Raw genomic sequence first — 25,244 nt, 5'->3', positions numbered from 1 at the left:
AAATTTTAAAAGTCAAACTCATAGAAACAGAGTACAATGTGTTTGCCAGGAGAGGGGGGAGGTGTTGGAAATAGGAAGAGGTTGGTAAAGGGTAAAGACTTTCATTTACAAGATAATTTCTGCAGATCTAATGTAAACCCTGGTGACTCAGATGATAATACTGCATTCTGTAATTGAAATTTGCTCAGAGGGTAGAACTTAAATATTATCACAAAACAATAACACAAAAGCCGATAAATATGTGAGGTGGTAATGCAAGTGCTGGCTAACTCGATGAGGGGAATCTATTCACAAAGTTTATGCACTGCATTATGACGTGATCGCCTATGTAGAAGATCTGGAAGAACAGACACACACATGCACACACATAAATATTAAAACTGCATTGCAGTTTTGGAAGTATTTCCTAAAACGAGGACATTTGAATCATTTGAACTAGTTTTTATTGGTTAGCTTTGCTGCAATAGCAAACCACCCTAAAATAAGTTAAAACAACAACTATTTACTTAGCTCAGGATTTTCTAAGTCACCATTTTGGCTGAGCCCGGCTGGGTGGTTCTTTAGGTTTGGGCCTGACTGAGCTCACACTAGCTAGGACTTTGCATTTGTGGTCACTTGGCAAGGGTTGCCTGAGGGCTGGAACTGGATGGCTGGCCTGACTGGGACCTTTCTCCAATGGGTCTCTCCTCTCATACCTCGCAGGCTTGCCTTGGCTGGTCAACATGGCGGGCCAAGGATTCTGAGAGCAGCCCCATAGCAGCTGCAGGTCTCCTGAGGGAGGGGCTGAGAATTCTCACGGGATCAGGACATCACAGTCCAGTGATATTCCAGGGTGAGGAAATAGGATCCATCGCCTGATCGGAGGAGGTATAATATTATGGCCATTTTGTAATTATCTCTAACCATAAAGTGATAATTAACAATACAATTATCTTATTAATCTCAGACTAGAGATGGAAATCATAGCATTGTTTCCTAGCCAAGTCTTAATATTTTCAATAAGAGAGAATTAAATTTTACAATAAAGATCATCTTAATGATAAATGTGATTTTAAAATGTGCCTGGCCCAGCTGGTGTGGCTCAGCGGTTGAGCGTTGACCTCAGAGCCAACAGGCCACCAGTTTGATTGTATACAATTTCAATATACAGAAACAAACGGCCGAGAGGAACAGTAGGGGAAGTGCAGGAGGCAGCCGATTGATGATGTTTCTCACCCATCAATGTTTCTACCTCTCTCTTCCTCTCTCTCACTCTAAAAATCAATAAAAAATATATTTTAAAAATGTGTTCTATGCTTCTAACTTCACAGTACTGGGGATAGATATGTGTCCCTTTGAAATAACCCTCTCTCATGAAAATTAGTCACTCTGTTACAATTTTTTTCATGATAATCTCTGATATGGCTCTCACCATAAAACTAAATTTTGATATTCCATTTTTGAAATATTCACCTTTTAGTTTTTATTATATATATATACATATAATATATGTATATATATATAATACATAATATATATATATCAGCAAAATTGGCAAATGCTTTAAATTTCAATCTGGTCAATATCAAGATGGTCAAATGATTAAATGTGTGCTATTGTATGCCATTTCCATGTTGCTGTATTTTTAAATTGAAGCCTACTAGTATATAAAGGAACATTCTGGCTTCCGATGTCCTCCAACACCTACAAAATTTATGCTGCATATGTCATTGTTGCTTCCCTCTGTACATTCCTTGGATTCATTCTCTAAGAATATGCCTTAACCAGATTGCACTTCATGAATTCTTCAGAAGGTCATACAGTTTATATATCTTTAGATCAAAACAGAATGAGCCACACCATTTCTGCTATTTATAAGCTCTTTGAAATTAGACATGCATTACCTTGATACGTGTAGTTTATTTAGCTATGAAATAGAAATATTGCTATCTCCTTCTTATGATTTTGTGGTGAAGATAAGAGAGAGCACATGAAAATTCCTAGTCTGGTGTCTTACTCCTGGTATGAAGTCTACCAGGAGTAGCTGTCACTAATTATTTTTATGACTTTTTAAAATAAAAGCTTTATTTTTTTTTCCAGAGTTGAGTGATATTCAGACATAACAGAAAACATGAATTGGAGAAAAAGACTGCACCTATGTTTGGATCAGATACAAATCAGGGCTAATCACTTGAGTGGAGTAAGATTGGGATGCAGACATGCAGCGATGATCATGGGATTCAGTGGGCGTAGGTTCTGGTCTCAGGAGAAGGGGGTGAGAGGTGGCAATTATCATTAGTGACTTTTGCATAAAGATGCTGGAGTCTTCTCACTCATTAGACCAAACAGTCCAATGGTCATGTCAGAGGCACCCAAATACCATCAGAACGAGGGTAATGGCTATGACTGCAGCAACCTATGATTTCCATAATGGCGGTGTGATTAAGAAATCAACATCACACGTTATTTATTCCCCATCAGCTGTGGCTTTTAAAAGCTGGTGACAGTGGTCACACCCCAAACTGGGAACAGCTTCCATACCTTTGATGGGACTCACATGCCACACACAACTTTCTTTCCCAACTGTGCCTTTAACTGGAATATTATCGGGAGCAGGGCAGAACAGATCTGCTATCAATTGTCCCAAAAGTTGGGTGGGAGTTGGAGGCATACACACTATGAAAGCATTCGCAGTGGAAAGGAGACTGGAATTTTTCAGTCAGGGTTTGTTACAAATCCTTCAGGGACAAGAACACAGATGTGGTTGTCACTTTTTTTTTTTCTTACGCACTAGTTGTAAATATAAGGCGTGGAGCTTTGCTGAAGAATAATACATCACATCATGAGGAAAACGCCACCCATTATATGCTAAGCGAGGAAACTCTATAGACTACACAGTAAATTAAAAGCTGCAACAACTACACTAGAGGACATTACGCTTAAGGAAACAAATTCTCATTATTTTGAATAAGACTTTGAATTCTTAAAGTCTGACCTAAATGACAATTATAATTGGATATTTACAATGAAAAATATGTAGAAAACCTACAAGCAATAAGTCAGTAATTATGCACTCGCTAAAAACATGTGCTTGGCATTTTTTTAAATTCCCTAATTAAATCCTAATTAGGATGTGCAGTGGAGTGTTAATTTTCACTAGCTATACCTCCAGGGCATGTTTTACACCTTCAGAAGCCTACGCTTATTCAGATATGTAAGAGATAATCATCAGTAGAAAGGACCACAGCAAACTTGGTTTGGAGAATTGCTTATGTGTGGTTTCTGCCTCTAACAGCCAGGAGACCTGAATGAGACTATGAACTGTAACACTTTCCGCAGCTGCCCAGTAGGTAAAGTATCACTTTTCCTGCATCTTTTAACCAGGGCTTTCCTTCCAAAAAAAATAATAATCAAGAAAAAAAAGAGCCCTAACCGGTTTGGCTCAGCAGATAGAGCCTCGGCCTGCGGACTCAAGGGTCCCAGGTTCGATTCCAGTCAAGGTCATGTACCTTGGTTGTGGGCACATCCCCAGTAGGGGGTGTGCAAGAGGCAGCTGATCGATGTTTCTCTCTCATCAATGTTTCTAACTCTCTATCCCTCTCCCCTCCTCTCTGTAAAAAAAAAAAAAAAATCAATAAAATGTATTTTTTTAAAAAAGAAAAAAAGAAAGGAAGGAAGGAAGGAAGGGAGGGAAGGAGGGAGGGACGGAGGGAGGGAAACCTGTGTAGATACTCAGTGAATCTGAATACAGGGTGGCCAACCAATCTGACGTATTTAAATTTTGGTCCCACATTACAACTCAGAGTACAAATATTAAGTCACATGTTTCATTCTCAGAATGAAGTTCATGAAGTCCACTTTAACATGATGCTCTCAACAATAAAATGAAATGACGGTTTTGTGTTGAGAATTGACCATTATTCTTCAAAATTGCTCTCCCAAGGTTTTCTTGGAGCTTTCCAACAGATTTTGGATTTCTCTATTGCCAAATCCTATTTTGACTTTCTTTTCTACCTATTACCCAAGTTGCCAAAATTGTTGGTCACCTTATATACAGTGTGAAGAGGCCAAGATAGAAAACATTCTGCATTTCCCTAAACTTTGGGGCATAAACCAAAAGAGAAAAAGGAAATTCAAATGCCTCTGAGGGCAAAACATTTTTATAGTAATTCTCATGGACTTCGCCACACTAACCTGTGAGTAGTTACATCTTAATTTTACAGATAATTTTTAAGCTCCTGTGTGTTAAGGGACTTACTCAAAGACCCATAGCTAGTAACCAATAGAGCCAGGACTTGAATTTATGAATCTGAATTGTTATGAGTCTGACTCATGCTCTTTAATATGCTAAATCCACTTTTACCAATCTCATTTATCCAATATAAAACATACTAGTAGTAAGAGATTCCTCCCTGGTGACACTTCCATAGTTTCATGCATTTAATTTCTATACCTAATTAATTTTTTTTAATTGATTTCAGAGAGGAAGGGAGAGGAAGAGAGAGATAGAAACATCAATGATGAGAGAGAATCACTGATTGGCTGCCTCCTGAACACCCCTACTGGAGACAGAGCCCACAACCTGGGCATGTGCCCTGATCAGGAATCTAATGGTGACCTCCTGAGTAATCGGCTGACGCTCAACCACTGAGCCCCACTGGCCGGGCTGTACCTAATTTTAATAAATCCTTCAGTATACTCATTTTAAAACTCATACTTTCCTCTCATTTTACTCTCTCTGGTAACAGTGGAGAGCAACTGTCAACAGATGTGGAAATTTACAGATCATTAAATTCTCCTCCACACTGAATCCGCAGCAATGCCCTGATGTCAAAGGACTGCCTCCTTCCCACCTGAAAGGATTGGTTTCAGAACAGTTTTGCTCAAAACTACTAACTTAGTCAATTTTCTCCAATGTGCAATTAACCTGAACAATTCTGGAGCTAGGGGCCACTGTGCAATCAATTACACCTGGGTTTCTCTTTGCACCTGTATTCTAGCTCCCCATCTACTGGGCTCTCTGCCTTCCCTTATCGACCTTCACGGAGTCACCTAAAGACCACGGGACAGATGGCTCTTTAGCAAACTTTATAACAGAGCACATGTTGTTTGGGAAAAATCAAGGGGAAAAAATTCTGCCAGTTCAAATATCAAATATCTGTCTGTCCCTCACACACCCTACTTCTCTCTCTCTCTCTCTCTCTCTCTCTCTCTCTCTCCTTACAATGTGATATTCTATGTGAAATGCACATAGAGAATCCCCAGCACATAGCACAGTGCCTGACATATATGTGTTGATCGATGTATACATAGCACAGTGCCTGACATATATGTGTTGATCGATGTATACATGCTTACTTATTCACTTATTTAGACATCTTTTTAAAATGTGTTCAGCATTTCCTATGGACCTATACCTTCTAAGATAACCTCCCCCCAATAACCCCTGCCTTTTGGAATCTCTGTCCTGGTGTTACTCCTTGCCCTCAAGTGAAGGGCTATACCTAGAGATCAACAAAGAGAATACAGCAAAAATAATGAGACGTCTCTTCCACGATTAGATTACACAATAGTGAAACTTCCATCTTGCCAGCACCCTCTCTTTTCTTTCTGGCTTTGATAAAGCAGGATACCATGTTGACTCATATGGCAAAGACTTTTTAGCCACACAGCCGATAGCCTGCAAGGTACTGAATCATGCCAATAACCCTGTGAGTGAGCTTGGATCTTGATCTTTCCCCAGTTGAATCTTCAGAGAAAATTGTGACCCCTCTTCAGATCTTGCTTGCAGCCTCACGAGACTCTAACAGAGGACCCTAGAAGCTATGCCTGAATTCGTACTCCAGAAGAACTGTGAGGTCATGAATATGGCTATGTATTAAACCACCAAGATTTGGGGCAATTTGTTATGCAAAAATACAACACGAGTACAGTGTGGACATTGTATCAAGTGCTAGAAACATAGGGATAAGCAAAATAGAGATGCCTTTTCTTTCAGTCCTCATATTCTAGTAACCAAGTAAAAACTGTCTCATTATCTAAATTTAGAAAGAGTTCGGTAGTCTAGCTACATTGAAGCCCTTTTCAAATAGTACGTCAGGTATGTATTGCCCTGTAACAAACTACCCTAAAATGTAATGTCTTATGACAGCAATGATGAATTGTTTCTCATGACATTCTCAGTTGGCACGGCGGTTCCTCTGCTGGTTTTGCCTATGGTTGCTCATGTCGCTGCACACACATGGCTGGAAGATCCAAGATGATTTCAGTCACATGACTAGCTGTTGGTCATGTGATCAGCTGGGGTGCCTCAATTCTTTCACATAAATCTCTTATCCTTCAGTAAGCTGGACTGAATTTCTTATGTGGCAGCTCCAAGTCAGTGCTCCAAGAAGGCAAGACACAATGCACACACACACCTTTTAAGCCTCTGCAATGTGTTTACCAATGTCCCATTGGCCAAAGATGGTAATATGGCCAACCCCAGAGTGAATGTGAGGGCCAGTATACAAACTAATGGTTATGTATAATCAAGATTTATTGAAAGCCATTGCTGGAATAATCTGCAACAACTAGTACTGACATTTAGATTAATAGAGATATTCCTAAAATGCTATAATTTAAAGGAACCTTGGGGACATGTAGTTCAACCCCTTCATTATATAAATAAGGGAACAGATATGATCAAAACAAAATAATTGCCCTGTAAAGAACAGATTCAACATTAAAATTCAGATTCTTGCTAGTCCAGTCATATTCTCTTTGCCCTTCAGTGCATATTACTTGATTGCCAACCTCAGACCATGCAAGGAATTTGCAAAGGAGGTCACAGCATTCCACTCTGCGTTGTAGGATACAACTCCAAAACACCTGATTCTTTTCCTTTTGCCAGAGTTATTTTAGTCCAAAGATATGTTAGCTCTCTAGTAATTAGTACTTCCTCTATCTCAAACTATTCCACAACGTGCCACTTATTTGTGGGGTCACTGCTACTAAACTACTAAATAATAAGTTATCTCACACTAGCAATTAGAATTCAGTGATCGAAATCATTGTGTGATATATATATATATATATCCCATATAATTAAAGGCTAATATTCAAATCAACCAAATGGTGAAACGACTGGTCGCTATGATGCACACTGACCACCAGGGGGCAGATGCTCAATGCAGGAGCTGTCCCCTAGTGGTCAGTGGGCTCCCACAGGGGGAGCGCTGCTCAGCCAAAAGCCAGGCTCACAGCTGGAGAGCTTAGCAGCAGTGGCGGGAGCCTCTCCCACCTCTGCTGCAGTGCTAAGGATGTCCAACACATCCCCTGAGGGCTCCCGGACTGCAAGAGGGTACAGGCCAGGCTGAGGGGACACCCCTAAATGCATGAATTTTGTACACTGGGCCTCTAATGTGTGTGTGTGTGTGTGTGTGTGTGTGTGTGTGTGTGTGTGTGTATATTTTTTAATTGATTTCAGAGAGGAAGGGAGGGGGGAGAGAGAGAGAGAGAGAGACAGAGAGACAGAGAGAGACAGAGACATCAATGATGAGAGAGAATCATTGATCGGCTGATCCTGCCCCCTACTGAAGATTAAGCCCACAACCCAGTTATGTGCCCTTGACCAGAATCGAGCCCAGGACCTTTCATGCTGACGCTCTATCCACTGAGCCAAACCAGCTAGGGCACATCATGCGTTTTTCATATGGGTCCACTTTCAATGCAGTTATCAAAACATTAGTGAGTTTAACTAAACACGTGGCTTTTAAACTTCTCCAGCATTCTTAGTATTGATTTCAACTAGTATATCTTTATACTTTCGATACTAAAATAAACTTGCCCAGGCTGTGGGTACAGATCAGCACAAAGATTTTTGTTATGGAGGTAAGTGCTTCTGATTTTCTGAGCCTGGGTTACTGAGGTTCTTACTTTCTGAAGCTTTTGCTCATGATGATTTTTCAGATACAGCTGCTGAAAAATGCAGAGGTGAATCTTCTTGAGAATACACCTGCCTTGGTAAATTATTCCCATTTTGGTATCCATGCCCATTAGCCACTCTAGTCTCTAATGATAGGATTCAGATTCAAGGACCAGAGGGACAGCAGCTTTCTGCTTTTAGCTGATGCTATTCTCACTCTTTCTCTTGTAGTCTGAATCATCAAATCACAGAAAAGTCATGATCATCATTGAAGAAGTTCACCTGACATCTCTATTTGACATTATTTTAAAGACACCCACTAATCAATGGTTGTAGCCTCAAAATATTTCTTCTTCCTATTTTGGTTCTTGTGTTATCTGTGAAAGAGTTTTTAATAGAATGCATCCATAAAGCAACAACAAAATAAAATATTATAAAAAGTAATAAAACAAAAAATTAATTTAAACAATTAAAAATGCAAAAATTCAGATAAAAAATAAGTTAATTAAAGTTGGAAGACAAAGCCAATAAAATCTTCTAATTTTATTATGAAGATAAAATTTTTGAGAATGAAAAACAGAAAGAATCTAGGATATATAGTATCTTACAATAATTTATCTCAAAAGAAAAGAATAAAGAAAAACTGGATTCAATGATATATTTAAAAAGAGAAGAAAAAAGATAGAAGTGATTTTCCCAGAGTTACAGAACATCAGTTGTCAGACTTAAAAGGCTGCCTAATAATTGAAATGGTTCATGCCTAGACACCATTTCATAATTGCAGAATCACAGGGAATAAGTGAATATTCTAAATTACCCTGAGATAGAGGTCAGTGTGAAGTGGAACACTATTAGGCCACTTATAAATAAACTAGAATGTTACAACAGAATAGAAAAGGGTGTTGAATGTTTTAAGGATTAAATGATGCTCAATGTAGAATTGTATACTTATTTAAACTATCAAAAATATAAGTAAAGAAAAAATACATCTTCATATGTATGAGGACTTAGCCACTCAGACACTGCCACTAATGCACCATTCCTTAGAAAGTAATTTGAGAATGTGTTCTGGGGGTGGGGGCGGGGAGAGAATATATGGGATCTAGAAAATAATAGTTCAAACACAACAAATAAAAGAAAATAATAATTCAAACACAAAAAAGTAATAAAAGAAACTCCCAGGAAAAAGACAGTATGGGTAGGCATAAAGAATTATCAGGCCAGCTGAGCCAGAATGGTTCAGTGGCTGAGTGTTGACCTATGAACCAGAAGGTCATGGTTACATTCCAGGTCAGAGCACATGCCCAGTTGTGGGCTCCATCCCCAGTAGGGCGCGTGCAGGAGGCAGCAGATCAATGATTTTTTTCTCTCATCATTGATGTTTCTATCTCTCCCTCTCACTTCCTCACTGAAACCTATACAAACATATATATAGTTATCAAGCCAGAATAAAACAGAAGTTTGTAGAGATTCAAAAACAAACTTTATCGGATGATATTTGGAACAAGGTAGCATGTATTTATTGATAGTATTGAATAATCTTCAACTTACAAATTCAACCTGAAAGCAAACTCTTTAGAGCTTAAATATGTTACAGAAGAATATATAAATATAACATGTAATGTTACCTGTAGGGAAGTAAATTATAAAAGTAGACACATAAAAGGCAAGAACTGGAATGTGAAAAAATAGAGAACTATGTGAGATGGTAGGCGGATCCTAATTATTTTCAACTTATGAAGGGAGGCATCAAAACATTCTGGCTATTAAAGACAAATAGGATGTATATTATTTAAAAGACACAAGGCTAAACAACAGTGATAACCCATTGGGGGGAGCAATAATTGGAGGCTATGGTGTGAGTTCGATCCTTATCTTAGGTCAGAACAATCAATCAATTATGAAAAATATTGAACAAGATATTTGGTAGACATATAAATACTGAAAAAGGTATTTGGTAGACATATAAATACTGAACAAGGTATTTGGTAGACATATAAATATTGAACGAGATATTTGGTAGACGTATAAATATTGAACAAGATATTTGGTAGACATATAAATACTGAAAAAGGTATCTGGTAGACATATAAATACTGAACAAGGTATTTGGTAGATGTATTAATACTGAACAAGGTATTTGGTAGACGTAGATAGGAGTATATTGAAGGGGCACTGTCAGCACCTTCCTATAGCCCTGTGGGCTTTGCTGCTGTCCTGTGCTCCAGGCACCTGCATCTGCACATCTGTGTCTCTGTACTTTCACCAGTGGCTGTTCTGCCCAACGCTGGGATAGGTCAGAACGACAGAGACATTAACCACCACCCAGAGCATGACTCACCTCTGTCTGAGGGAAGAAGGTGCACAAATCACCCATCTCCTTCCACCAGCAAGTGGGGTGTTTCTGAGGTATGTGTGGTATGTTTCTCCTGTACAGCTAATCTCTGCTCACTAATCACGGTAACTAACCTTGTATTAGCTGCCTTTCCTTCCCACGCCATTTCCTCTATTTTTTTTTTTAAATAAACTACTTGTATTCACTCCTTGTCTCAGGATCTGCCTCTGGGAGAAGTCTAAATTAAGATGTACTTGTAGATATGAAATCAACCAACTGGTATTAAAATGATTTATCCACTGAGGATGAGATGTAAGGTAAGGAAGCTGCTATGCATTATAAGCCCTTAAGCATCATTTTACTATTAATAAATGTCCCTATTTTGATATATAGATAGATAGAAATTGACAGATGATAAAGATAGGTAGGTAGGTAGATAGATAGATAGATAGATAGATAGCAGGAGGATCTATTGTCACACATGTTAATTAATCCAGCAAATTTATAAGAATCACTGAGGGGATCAAGCCCATAGCTGACCAATCCAAAGTGTCCTCCAAACACCAGCCTGGCAGGGCAGATGAGATACGATTCACTCACAATGTTTGCTTTTTCATGTGCTGTGGTGCCCATGCCAATGAAAGGAATTACAGGCAGACATGGCACCCAAGAAATTTCTGAGCTCACAATCCAGTTTATCCAGTAGATCTATCTACCTTTCAAACTGTTTCTTATTAAATACTAGAGGCCTGGTGCACGAATTCATGCAGGGGTGGGGTTCCTCGGCCTGGCCAGTGATCAGGGCCAATCAGGGCTGGCCGGTCAGGGGGAGGGACCACAGGAGGTTGACCAGTTGTTTGGTCGACCAGTCGTAATGGTTGCTTAGGCTTTTATATATATATAGATTGGTTATGTTCTCAGTACACACTCCTGCCAAAACCCAGCTCAGTTCCTCTAACTTTCACATTTCCAAGAAAATCAAAACCATAGCATCTTCCGCTGTCACCCTTATATTTCCAAATTTGCTGCTGACTGAGACATGCACAGCTTGCTGGCTAAGTCACGTTCGCCTAATTCTACTGATTTAGTCTATTTCACTTGTACTAAAGTAATGCAAACTCTTTCCAAACACACAGAATTGTATGATTCTATATTTTCCTCTGGAAATCCTTTAGCCAAGCATATTTCACATACTTCTTACTTAATCTAATACATTTCTATATGTCAAACAATGGATTTATCTTCTAATCAATATTGAAATATATTCTTCTCATATTTTATGTTAAAATTGATTCTTCAAAACAAGTGAGCCAATCTTTCAGGGTCCCCTTGTGGCTCTCGTACCGCTGGCATGCAATCATGTGTCTCCATAGGAGTGTTGAAACCCAGTTGGAAAACTGTAGACCACAAGGTCCTTATGCAAAAACAGTCCTTATTCTTTTGAGTGCGTTTCAGATGTGATAAACTTCATGCCTGACTGATGGATTCCAAGTTGTTCCAAATATAAGGAAACTTTCAAGAGACTCATTAAAGCAAGTTGGGTTTGGGTGGGCTTCTGAATGACGCTCTGTTACCAAGGGCCTGACATTGCATAAGGACTGAATTTTTCACTGAGAATTGTCTTCACAGTAAAGCGATGTTTTTATTTTTAAATTTATCATTTTTTTAGGAATTAAGCGAGTACAATTTGTTATATCTTCCCATCTTTTACTTATTTATCTTTATTGTTGAAAGTATTACAAATGCTTTTAAGGTTTACTCAGCTCACTTTTTGTGTCACACAGCAATAAGCTGACCCAATCTGTCACCTAAATTGGGATAAAAAATATTTCCCTAACTTGATCATGGGTTCATTTGATGACAAATTCTAGAAAGGAGAATGTTTTCTTCTTAGGAAACAGTTATGCCAATCCCCCAAATTTTTACTGGAATCTTGCTGCGAAGAAGACCTTAGGTGATCAGGACAAACATGGACCCAGTTTTGAGGATCTTATAGAGCTAGACACACAGACTGACAATAATTAATAAAAAATGTGATCCTTATAAAAGTAAAATAAATAAGTACAGCATCCATTGTCATTCTCTTGTCAAATCCTTTTCAATGAACTCCTGTTGCTCTTAGAAGAAGTCTGAACCCCTCATCATGGTCATAATAATCTAGTTCCAGTCTGTTACAGCCTTTGCCTAGAACTCATCCCCAACGCCCCTATAAACTGCTCCAGCCACACAGATGCCTTTCTGCTCCTCACAAGCATGTAGCCTTTTTCTGTCACCAGGAATTGGTACCTTCTGTCTCCTCAACCTGTGATGCTCTTTGAAAGACCTTCGCAAGTCTAATTTGTTGTCACCTTTAACATTGCAGCTCGAATGTTACCTCTAAGTTTCAGGAATACAACCCAAACTGAATAAAGATATAAGATTTCTGGGTCACCATGCCAGCGTGTGCCATGTTTAATATGAAAAGCATGCTATGCCTTTTCCCTGCTTTGCTATATGTCAGGGAAGCGATCACATGGCTGGTTTCCCCAGTTCCTGGGTCAGCTGGCTTCTGGCTGGGCTTGGGCGATGGAAGATACCAACAGGATTAGAAGTCAAAGAAAAAAGTCGACACATAGCATTTCTGGATGTGGACATGTCTCCTTGTGGCTCCAGCCCCTTCAAACAGGCCTTCAACATTTCTGCTTCCATTCGGCATCTCAAATTCCTGTTTCTGGTATCAAAGCCCACTCTCTCTGTCCTTCTCATAAACCCAATTTCTCAACTGTGGAAGCTGCTCAATTTTTAAAAATATTTTAATTGATTTTAGAGAGAGAGGAAGGGAAGGGGAGAGAAACATCAACATGAAAAGAGAAACATAAGTAGGCTGCCTCCTGCCCACCCCCTACTGGAAATCAATCCCACAATCCAGCTATGTATCCTGATGAAGAATTGAACCATCCACTTCTGATTCACGGTGGATCCGTGGATGCTCAACCAACTGAGCCACACGGGCCAGGGTAAAGCTGCTCACTTTTTAACTTATTGTTTTTAATTCTCCACTTTCGAAGGTGGTGAGCTCCTGTGCTTCTCTTCTGAAATGTCTAATTAATGATTTCTCTGTCTTGTCAAGGCAGAGAAGTCGATATATTGCCTTCTCCCCTGAAAGCTCTTCAAATACCTGAAGACCACAGCCATGTTTCCACAGATGGTTCTCCTGCCCCAGGTTCTCTCTGAGATCGCTTCCAGGATTAATATTAAAAACCCTATGTTTAAAGTGTCTACCTTTGGCTTTTGTGCAAAATTATAATAAAGAACCAGCTAAAAGATGTCTGAATCCCGTGGTTATCCTGAGGAAGCACAAATTTCCTCAGGAGTAAATCGTGCACATAAAAAGAAAAATAAAAGAAAGCAACTCATTCTTCTAATGACCTTTCTGGGACAGGTCCAACTCTGCCGCATTGCTCAGTCTTGCTGGATGTAGCAAGACGCGGCTTTCAAGGCTGAACCTTTGGTAATTTGTTTTAATTGTTTACTCCATGTCCTGATCCTAATTGTCCACTGAGACATCGATAATGTAAACTCTTTATATTATTGAGCAAACATTTCCTTACCTTCCGATTCTTGGCATCTCTGTGATACCAGACATCGAGCCGTGGACAGCTAATGTTAAATGAAACAAAGGTTCCATTTAAGAATTTAATTTATCAGGGAGAGTTAATATAAAAGCATAAAGTACTTATGTATACTTTATGCTTTTATATAATGGAGATATCTTCAATATGCAAAATGTGTAAGGTGAAAAAGTCATTCACTTTTGAAATTAATTTGGAGAGTGCTAGGAGAAACAGCCCGACATGGCAGTGAGGAAAAGGCCTCCTCCCTTGCCTTCCTCTGCTCCTATTTTTGGCTTTACTGAAATCTCATTTATTCTGGCTCTTCTGGCCTCTGTTCAGAGTCTCTGAATATCTTAAAACGGACCCCAGCATTTCCGGAATATCTCCCCCTTAATTGACCCACTTAAAAGCCACTGATACTCAGAAAGTTTGTATTTTAACAGATTTCAGTATGCATTTCCTCTGGAAGTTACTTCATTATGTTCCTCTTTACTGTTCTTTCAAGAGAAAATGCTGTCTACCCCCTCCCCCGACCCTCCACCCCACCCATCACTCATCTTTCTGGTAAGACTCCCCAGTTCCTTCCATATTCCCAGTTGCCATCCTGTCATTTCCGGTACTGCTTCAATGTATATGCTCAAAATTAAAGTAAGGTAGACATCTGGGGTTTGGCATTCTACCAGATGCTTTGTGATACTGCTGAGTCTTCCGTGCACCAATGCAAAAGTACTTACACACACACACACACACACACACACACATACACACACACACACACACATTCAGTACAAGGCTCTTAATTTCCCTATGTATTTCAGAAATAAGGGAAAACAATTTACATCTCCTCAGTTACAAAGGTGCATTGGGTGAGAAAACTGTTGCTCTGGGGTGGAATCCTGCAAGGACAACTGATATGATCACCCTCACTTCCCCTCCCACATCGCAAATGTACAGCCACATTCCCTTTCTCTGCTGTCTCCTTGGTTCAATGTGTGTGAAGATCGCCAATCCAAATTTAGGAAAATTATCTGACGTTTGTTCAGTTATTCTAGGAAGCGTTAACTAATAAACAGCTAAGTTCAACTCCCCCTCCTCAACCCCTAGACAATATTTGGAACCCTTCACCAGTTGATCTTCCCAAAGTATCTAAAAATTTGGAGAGGGGTGAGCCAAGCATCTTATACAAGGAATTTATATATGTGTGTAATTGTATAAGTGCCTATACTCACACATTATTACTGGGATTTTTTTTTTTTTTAGAAAAGTGAGTAGAATAAAGGGGATTATCACAGTGATGCTACTTTTGTTCAGAGGGTCCTAACTCATTCTTGAATTTCATTGAGAAAAGAGATTTGTCATGATGTGGAGGGCATTCAGCACAAATACTGTTTGTCAGTGTGAATCTTTCAAGTGATGCTTTTCTGGAGTTAAACAGACAGAAGTGGCCCAACTTTAGGAGAGTTGGAAAGGACCGGGGAAAGGTGTCTTGTGTGTTCCTCTTGCAATTAAGGGAACTAACTCGTCTTGGCACCCTGTAGTATCATGTTGGTGGGATCCCCTCCCCCCATTCTGCTTATATCAAATGTTTGCCTTTCACTCTTGATCTTTCTTAGAAACCAAATTTGAGGGATTGAATAAGAATGTCCAGGAAGTCAATTATTTTTATAACTAGAGGCCTGGGTCCTCTCACAATCTGGGACCCCTCAGGGGATGTTGGAGAGCTGGTTTCGGCCCCAGGCCAGGCTGAGGGCCCCTAGTATGCATATAAGATCTTTGGTTAACCTCTTCTGGCCCGCCCTCCTCCTCCCTTTCCTCTGAGATTCATCAGTCTGTTCCATGTTCCCATACTTGTGGTTTCTGCTCCTGTGTTGAGCGTCTGCCCCCTGCTGGGCAGTGCATGTCATAGCTACCGGCCGGTTGGCCAGTTGCTTAGGCTTTTATATATATAGATGGCAAGCAATTCTCATTTAATAGTAGATTATGTAATATGGCCTATTAGAAAATTACACATTTTAGAGACCATCTTAGTCCATGTATTTCAATTCTCAATTTAGGAAATTGAGGCTTAAAACTATTTTAAAAACTTCTATCTTTATATTACTAATAGCATTGAAGGGATCCAGGGCCAAATATTTCTGATTCTTGGGTTATTGCTTACTTTTCTACCCCATATTGATACATTTCTAAACAAAGGTAGAGCCAAGTAAGAAAAAAAATCCTCAATTGGCTTTGTCATCCCATAGGCAAAGGCTGGGTATAAAAATAAGCATCACTTTTTGTTTTCAATAAGAATGAACTTCAAAGTGAACCATTTCTGCTATATCTTTTTTTTTTTAATAACACAATTTGGGGGATTACTCCCAAGCCAGAACAAGGTATAATAAATCAGGCTCTTCTTCCATCCCAAAGCACAACAAAAAAGTGAATTGTGAATACAAATGTTAACATCAAACTTACCCACTGAAAAGTAATAACACTAAAGCAAGATAAGGCAATTTACATGAGTATCTCATAAAGATTTTCCTCCTGAGATTCTTACATGATCTCTTTCTTCTAAGCTTTGATTTTTTTTTAATTTAAAGGCAAGTATAGTGATTAGTTACATTGCCTTTGAGAACCAAATAAATATTTATGAAGAATGCCTAAGTATATCTACATAGAGATAATGTACGGGAAGGGCACAGATATTCAGAATCATAATCTCATTTCTGTAGGGTGCATCTATTGCACCAGGCACCTACTGCAGTTCTTTTGTAATGTGGGCACATTAGCTACATTAGCATTTGACTCTGATTTGCAGCTTTTGTATTTCAGGTGCCTCAAAAAATCCTCCCGATTGTTGTCTGCTTTCATGAGCAAGAATAACTGTAGGGTCGCTTGTTCAGACTGATTCAAGCACACGGCAGGTAGCCAGGCTACAGTAAGATGTGTGTTGGATACCCGTATTATCCCAACAAGAATTCTCAACATTCTTGTCAAGGTCTCAAAAGTGACCTCATCTTGCCCTCTCACTATTTGCTTCTACTCAAAGCCAGGTTCATTAGGTATTTTGTTATGTATCTGTTGTCATGACCAACTTGTCCTGTGATATTTTGGCTTCATCTCCCATTCCTGTTCTACAACCCTCCTCATCCAGTTGGAGACAGGAATATAATTATCTTTTCCAGCTTGACATATTTCACTTTGGGGAATATTTTAGTAGCTATCCTAGTTATCCATCTACTTCTGTTTGAAACAACTTTCTGATCTGCTCCAGCTCAGTCTCCAAGACCAACTACAGCATTTAGACTTTTATATCCCTAATAGAGCTGCCCATACCTCTTCAAGTAAGGGGTCAGATTGTTGAACATACACGGATAGAACTATGCTTTTCTGCAAAACTAGGCTGTAGGAGGGGGAAAAAATTCAGGTACCACTGGAGGAGGCTCAGCAATACCTTCCTCAAATCCAAGAGCACTCCAAGATTTCTGGAGCACAAGCTGGTGCCAACTGGTAGCGAATGAGCCAAATGCAGTGCATATATGTCGTGGCATTTTCCAAAAATGCCCATATTAATACGTATCCCATCCCATAGGCCAGCGGTTCTCAACCTGTGGGTCGCGACCCCTTTGGGGGTCAAACAACCCTTTCACAGGGGTCGCCCAAGACCATCGGAAAACACATACATAATTACATACTGTTTTTGTGATTAATCACTACGCTTTAATTATATTCAATTTGTAACAATGAAATTGGGGGTCACCACAACATGAGGAACTGTATTAAAGGGTCGCGGCATTAGGAAGGTTGAGAACCACTGCCATAGGCTCTTCTTACAGTGTAATAGTGAGATCCCTCCATTGGGAGATGGGAGTTACACTCTTTTTCCATGAACTCAGTAGACCTTTGTAACTGCCTCAATCATTAGAATGTGACAGAATTGATGCTGAGTAACTAAAGAGGCTAGTTCATAAAAGATGATATGGCTTTTGATTTTCTGCAAACTGTCCTAGGCTGACATGTAAGAATGCTAGCTGTTCGGGGGCCACCTTGACTTTGAGACCACTTAGAGACAGAGATGCTTTGAGGAGCCCATGTTTTTAGAGCCTCCAGCTATTTGAATTTTCCCAGCCAATGCACTAGATGTGAGTAGACACATCTCCAGATGGTTCTAGTCTCCTACTTCCTGGCCATGCCAGTAAGAAATTACTGTTTCATGAGCAAAATAAACGTTAAAAACTACTAAATTTGGGGTTGGTTTGTTATGAAGGCATAGTAACAGGGGCAGACACATTCTTTGGGGACCCTAATGTTTTCAGAAATTCAATTAGTTGCCAACCAAGTTTGCATTACACTTAAAAATCTCAATATTCAGTTACTTGAAAGTTCAGAAGATCTGTCAAAATTTAGCCAATATCCCTACACAGCAATTCTCAGTTGGAGGTCTGCCTAGTCACTTTCAGCATTCAAATTTGCACCCTAAAATGGGGTGTATGACCCTCCTACATTCACTTCACATAAAAATTTAAGCTAATAATACAGGCAATTGCCCTAGGATATAGATGTGGATTCTGGACAACATAATTAAGTGCTTAACCTACAGGTAATGCTTAGCTAGTACTAAAATTTACATTTAAAGAGGGTTTTTGGTATAAGTCTATTCAATTTTGTAACCACATAATCTAATAGTGAGTGGGGGGTTAAAAATAGCTGTATTATTTTATGTTCAAGAAGCAGAGGCTTCTAAAAGTCACAGTGATAATGAGTCTCCTAAACATATTCTATATAAAAAGTAGAATATGTGTCATTAATTCCTCCTATATTTCCTGGGTGCTGCTTATATGCACTCAATTTCAGTAGCAAATGCCCCTCCGTTCACAGCTGTAGTCTGGCTTCTTTATTTATATTTAAGAAAACAGGGGTGGAATAAGAGAGACCAATCCCTTTCCAAAGGTTACATGGCCAGTAAGTGGCAGAGCTGATTTTTCAACTAGGTGTAATAGATTGAACTGTGCGCCCCACCAATCCGTATATTGAAAGCCTAACCCCCAATGGCACTGCATTTGAAGACAGGACCTTTAGGGGGGTAAAGTGAAATGAGGTCATAAGAGTGGGGCCCTAATCCAATAGGGTTGGTGTCCTTAAAAGAAGAGAAAGATACCAGGAGTCTTATACACAGAGCAAAGGCCATGTAAGGACACAATGAGCAGGTGGCCACCTGCAACCCAGAAAAAAATATCTCCTTGGAAACCATCCTGCTGAGCCCTACCCAGTTTGGCTCAGTGGATACAACGACAGTCTGTGGACCAAAGGGTCCCAGGTTCTATTCTAGTCAAGGGCACATACCTTGGTTGCAGGCTCCTTCCCCACCCAGGCCCTGGTCTGGACTTGTGCAGGAGGCAACCAATCGATGTGTTTCTCTCACATCAATATTTCTCTGTCTTCCCCTCTGTCTTCCATTGTCTCTAAAAATCAATAGAAAAATATCCTACAGTGAGGATCAAAAAAAAGAAAGAAACCATCCTGCTGATGGACTTGATCTTGGACTTCAGTCTCCAGAACTGTGAGATAATACGTTTCTCTTACTACCCAGGCTGGGGTCATCTCTTAGGACAGTCCAAGCAGACTTAGGCCCTGGGCTCCCATGTCTATGCTCACGGTTTTTCACTATGCCAAGCTGCCCTTTCATGACTATTTCCAAGATGTCTGCAAATAGAAAGACATTCAAATCCATCAAAATGTTGTTCTTATCTGCACCTGAGTATTGCAGGGAAAAAGATACAAGGAACCTATCAGCTTGTGTTTCATTTATGTAGGTTATTCTCCTTATTTACTGCTGGATAATGAAATAATAAAAGTGCTCAAAGCACTTTTTAGTTGGTTATGAAGAGAAATCAATACAGCTTTTTGTTTCAAAAAGGAAAAAGGCATGAAGGGACACCAAGGTATTAAACACAAGTGGATTGAATAGTTATTTGTGAGGGGTTGCTAACAATTGAATTACTATTTTAATGTCATAACATGGCAGCACTCAAGATTACCTTTCACATCTAATCATACCATTTACATGGAAGTGGGAAAATGCTTCTGAAGTGGCCAAATGCTATTCATTGAATGGATCGCTGTAACACTAGAAATTGCTCCAGAGGAAAAATAATCAGATTTCCTCGCCAGGCTCTGGGGAAAGGTTAATGTCTCTTTATATGAAAAAAAAAAAAGCACACACACAAAGCACATATTTTTTTATTTATGAAAGAGCAGTTTGTGGCAAAAAGTAAATACCAAGTTTGGGCATTGGTTATTGGCTCCAATCTTAAGTTTAATACTCAAAGTGTCTGGTCTTTCTCCTTCACTCCCAATACCATTCTGTTGACCCTCTCTCGGGATATGCATGTCCTGATATAATTACTTGTTTACTTATCTGTCTTTCCGGCTGAGATGTAAACCATTGGGAGGCCATCTCTTTTTTCAATATACCTTGCATCTAAATACAAAAATTCTTGTGTATTTTTATGTGTAGTTTTATATTTATATTTCATTGTTTGCACATCAGCAAATAGATGAAATTAAGATATTCTAGGATTGCTGATACTTAATGAACATTTATTGAGAATTTGCTACATGTCAGGTACTGTTGTAAGCTTTTTCTGGGTAACAACTCATGTGATCCTCATACCGCCCTGTGATGTTGGTACCACTAACGAGCTCATCAAAGCACCAAAAGGTTTAACATCCTGCCCAAGTTGACACAATTCTAGAATGGGGAATCTGAGATATAAACCTAAAAAATATGGTTCTACATCCTGTATTGTCATTATTAATCATTACATTTTAGGGAATAACCAAGACCCACATATGATAAAGCAAGGGGCCCCTGTGTGGCTGAACTGTTAGGAATATCAATGTAAGGACACAATGAGCAGGTGGCCATTCAGGAGAATTGCATAAGCCCTGTCCATGTAAATGAATTTTCCCTCCTTTCCTTAAAGGCTGCCTATTTGTAGTTGTATGGAGCTATGGCCTTGTAATGTTGACTATTACAAACTGAGCACCTGTCTTTTTAAGAATGCCTATTTTAAGTTGTTGATACTTGTATCAGGTGCTTTGAAATGCACGGTTCTCATGAGCATTCATGGAATGCGTGTTGTGGAGCACCTAGCACGTGAGCGAGCCTTTCAGATCAGAGGACAAGCCAACCTACACTGAACACTTGATCAGCTGTGAGGACATAACTACTCATTTTGTTTGTTTGTTTGTTTTTTGCATAACCTGTCAATCTGATTCTGCTTGGAGATCTGTAACAAGAAGAGCTTAGACCAGCTGACTCCCCCCCCCCCACCCCCAAAGCCTTGAGTGCCCTCACAGTTAGATGTAATTCAAGGTCATTATTATGAACACAGGATTTATTTCCAGCTACATAGTCTTTGATTTGAATCCTGATGTTTATTAGATGTGTGGCACTGAGAAATGTGTAAAACCACTTTGAGCCTCAGCGTTCACATCTTTTAAATGGGATCCCAGCAATTCCTACCTCAGATGGTTAGTGATTAAGTGATAGGATGAATGTACGGCCCTTAACCAGCTCTAAGGACCAACAGTCATTATGCCATTTAACCCTCCCTGCAAATGCCTAGTGGGGTAGGGCTCTTATGATACTCATTTTATAGATACAGAGAATAAGGCAAATGATGAAGGGGCAATTGCCCCTTAGCAGGCCAGACATGCTACTTTACTTAGCTCAATCACACTGCCTCTGTTTCTTCTATCCCTGGTGTTTATAACTTCCACAACCATCTAACTTATTTTGCGTGTTGTTGTTTTTTCCCCTAATAATGTAGTCACAGCCATGCTTAAAAAGACCAGTGCCCTGAATCTATTAATTTCTCAGTAATAATCATAGTTATCCTTACTGGGCATTCACTATGTACACGGTGTGACAGGCACCAATCAAAATGCTTTATGCAGATTAACTCCTTTAAGCTTCACAAGCTACGTGTCACTAATACCCTATTTAACAAATACTTACATATATACACAAAAATACAGCCAGCGGAAAGTTGAGCAACTAGCCCAGTCACACAGCTAGTACGTGGTTGAAACCTAAATTCAAACCTAATCCTGCTTCTCCCCACACGCCATGCCCAAGTCCCCAAATCTGAAGCAGCAGATAGTAGGCCCACATTTTCCAATGTCAATCACCTTCTGATCAATTTAAGTTTAAAAATCTAAGGATGAGTATCCTTCATCAGGTAATTAGTAATTCTTCATGATGATTTCCTTGTATGAAAAAAAAATTTAAACAGTAACACTAAGTAGCTCTCCCCACCTCCGCAGCCAACAATAACAAAAAAAGCAAAAATAGTTATAGCAAATTTGCAGAAGTCTTTGGGAGCTACAGACACTTCTCACCCCTGCATTTATACAAGATGTTTTTAGTGTAAAATCCATGCTGTGAATCTTCTCCCCTTTTCTTCCAATTTCTCCAGAGGGAGGAAAATACTTTAGATCAGGAAGAGAGGCCTTTATTTAAAAATACTAAGTAAAAGAAGGAGAAAACAACATTTAAAATATGTAGGGTTACTACACCCAGCAGGACGTAGGGTTGGAAGACCTAGGGGGTAGATGTTGAACGACCGCCTCTTTAATCCAGTCCACTCTCAGACTTTGTCAATACTATTCCAGGATTCAATGCAGTTCTAGGGGCCTCTGACAAGGAGATCAACCAGAGCCATAGGCTCTTACTCCAGGTTCTAGCTTTATGGTTGCTCTCCATCATATGCTATGTTCCTCCTTGGATACATGAAGCTAGAACCATAATGCTAGAACCTTGGGGCCTTGGAGAAAAGTGCTCTCCCACAGTCTAAAGATAACGTTCTTTCCTTCAAGCGACAGGTGGCTTTGCTCTGCCTCTTTTTGATCCCTCCCTCCTTCTCTCCCTCCCTCCCTCCTTCCCTCCCTCCCTCCCAGGTATTTGCCTGTGGCAAACCTGATAACTTCTGCTCTTAGCGGCCTTTTAAATCTACCATTTTTAGTGACTTTATCATTCCCATGATATTAGATACCTTCTGATGGTCTGTAATCTTTGGTCCTGATGAACCGGAAGTAAACTCTAAGACATCTTTTTAAAGTTCTTAGTTCCAACCCACCCTGTTCTTGGACTTGCTTTTAAGTCTCAGCACATCAGTAAAGAATACTTGACTGATCTGCGCCACAGCCAATGGAGGATAGTGACTCACTTGCCGGCCATGCTCATTGGTTCAGACTACCAGCTTAGCCCTTGGCCGATTTTGATAAGTCAACTGGCCAGATGTAAAACATAATTGTCCTTCCTTACATATTTATTGCCCATCCGATGATATGTAGGCCTTAGGGCAGTGGTTCTCAACCTTCCTAATGCCGCGACCCTTTAATACAGTTCCTCATGTTGTGGTGACCCCCAATTTCATTGTGACAAATTGAACATAATTAAAGCATAGTGATTAATCACAAAACAATATGTAATTATATATGTGTTTTCCAATGGTCTTGGGCGACCCCTGTGAAAGGGTTGTTCGACTCCCAAAGGGGTCACAACCCACAGGTTGAGAACCGCTGCCTTAGGGGTTGTGGAGAAAGCAGAGATGAATAAAGCACAAACTTTGCTGTAAGGGATACCAACATATAGTGAAAATAAATAAATAAATAAATAAATAAATATCAAGTTTTTTTCAAACACCCAAGATAAATGGTATAGAAATACTCTAGTGGAAATACGATGCCCCTACTTATTTAGTTTGGCTGATTGGGTGAGGTATATGTGGAGTGCTTTATAATTTTTTTTTCTCTCAAAATAATTTATAAGTTCTTATCCCATGGTGTCCATTGCAAAGATTTTCAAAATGTGGCCTTTAGACAAAAATCCATCATTATGTTCTTTGAAGCTTGTTAAAAATGAGTCACGCACCCTACTCCAGATACACATAATCAAAATCGCCAGAGGTAGAGCCACGAGCTCGTCAGTTCTAATGCCCCGACCTTGAGTTTTATACCTGTGGTATCCGGCCTCCTAAGTGAAGTAAGAGTGAAGGCTCAACCAAGCTACTACCCGACTGAAGAGACACTCAGAGTTCATTCCTGGGGCCCAGGGTCAGCCCAAGGTCATCCAGGGGCAACAGAGCTATTAAATCAGAATCCTGATGTTTATGGCCAATAGCATTTCTGAGTGGTGATACTTATTGTCCACTCTTTTGAATATAACCCCTGCCCCTATCATGAAAAATGTGTACAATTGTTGTTAATATGTTTACCTCTCCTTGACCTAGGTTTTCCAAATTCAGAATGTGATTGATGTGGTTATGACAATGTAGTAACACTAGTATTTAAATTTACTAATCTTCACCGTATAATGTTACTTTGTCAGCTGTACCACTTTGAAGATTTATTTTTCTCAAGAGTCATTTAAAATTTTTGGAAGTTCTTATTTCTGTTCTCCTTCATGATTTGCGTTTATAATTAATTATCATTATTGTTATTACTATTACTTAAAAAATAAGGCAGACTTTCTATAGATTTACTAAAGTCACACACTTTTAACAGCTTAAATATTTTAATCCACAAATTCTCATTAAAAAGCAAATATTGGGAATATTATCTTGAAAAGAGACAAGAAGCTATGAAATTATGAAATGCAGGGATATAACCTGGAGACAAGCTGAGTCGCCTTCATGAATCAGAAGTCTTTTGTCTACTTAAAAAAATTAAATGGTTAATTTTGTATACAACCTATGTTTATTTTGCACCTAAATGCCCCCGACCCTCTTCAAGCACAAAGTAGTAGGGCATCCACCCAGCTTCGGTTCAAGGACTTTAATAAACTCGACTCAGGCAACGTGGCAGCAGCATAGACTTTCTCTATTAAACTGTAACTCGCAGGAGACTGCTCTGAATAAAGCAAGAGGCTAATCTCACCAAAGGCAGTTTTCCTAGAAGACCATGTCACAGAATGACTGAGAAGAACAGGGTTAGGTAGCAGAAAGAAACATGAATTTCACAATCAGACAATTGGCTTGAAGACCCACCTTCAACATTTTATAAGCTGTGTGACCTCTGATGAATTTCTACTTAACCTTGCTAGGATCAGCATCTTTATTTATAAACAGAGATAATACCTACTTGAAAATGATTTTGAAGATCAGTGTGATAGCTATCAATAATTGGAACATAATTGACACTATATACTCATCCTCGCATCTTACTATTTGAGACGGTGGTTCTCAACCTTCCTAATGCCGCAACCCTTTAATACAGTTCCTCCTCATGTTGTGGTGACCCCCAACCATAACATTATTTTCGTTGCTACTTCATAACTGTAATTTTGCTACTGTTATGAATTGCAATGTAAATATCTGATATGCAGGATGTATTCTCATTATTACAAATTGAACATAATTAGAGCATAGTGATTAATCACAAA

This window comes from Myotis lucifugus, unplaced genomic scaffold (assembly GCF_000147115.1).
Source record: "Myotis lucifugus unplaced genomic scaffold, Myoluc2.0 scaffold_263, whole genome shotgun sequence".
Classification (NCBI taxonomy): Eukaryota; Metazoa; Chordata; class Mammalia; order Chiroptera; family Vespertilionidae; genus Myotis; species Myotis lucifugus.
The sequence above is the reverse complement of the archived record's forward strand: the minus strand, read 5'-3'. Positions refer to the sequence as shown.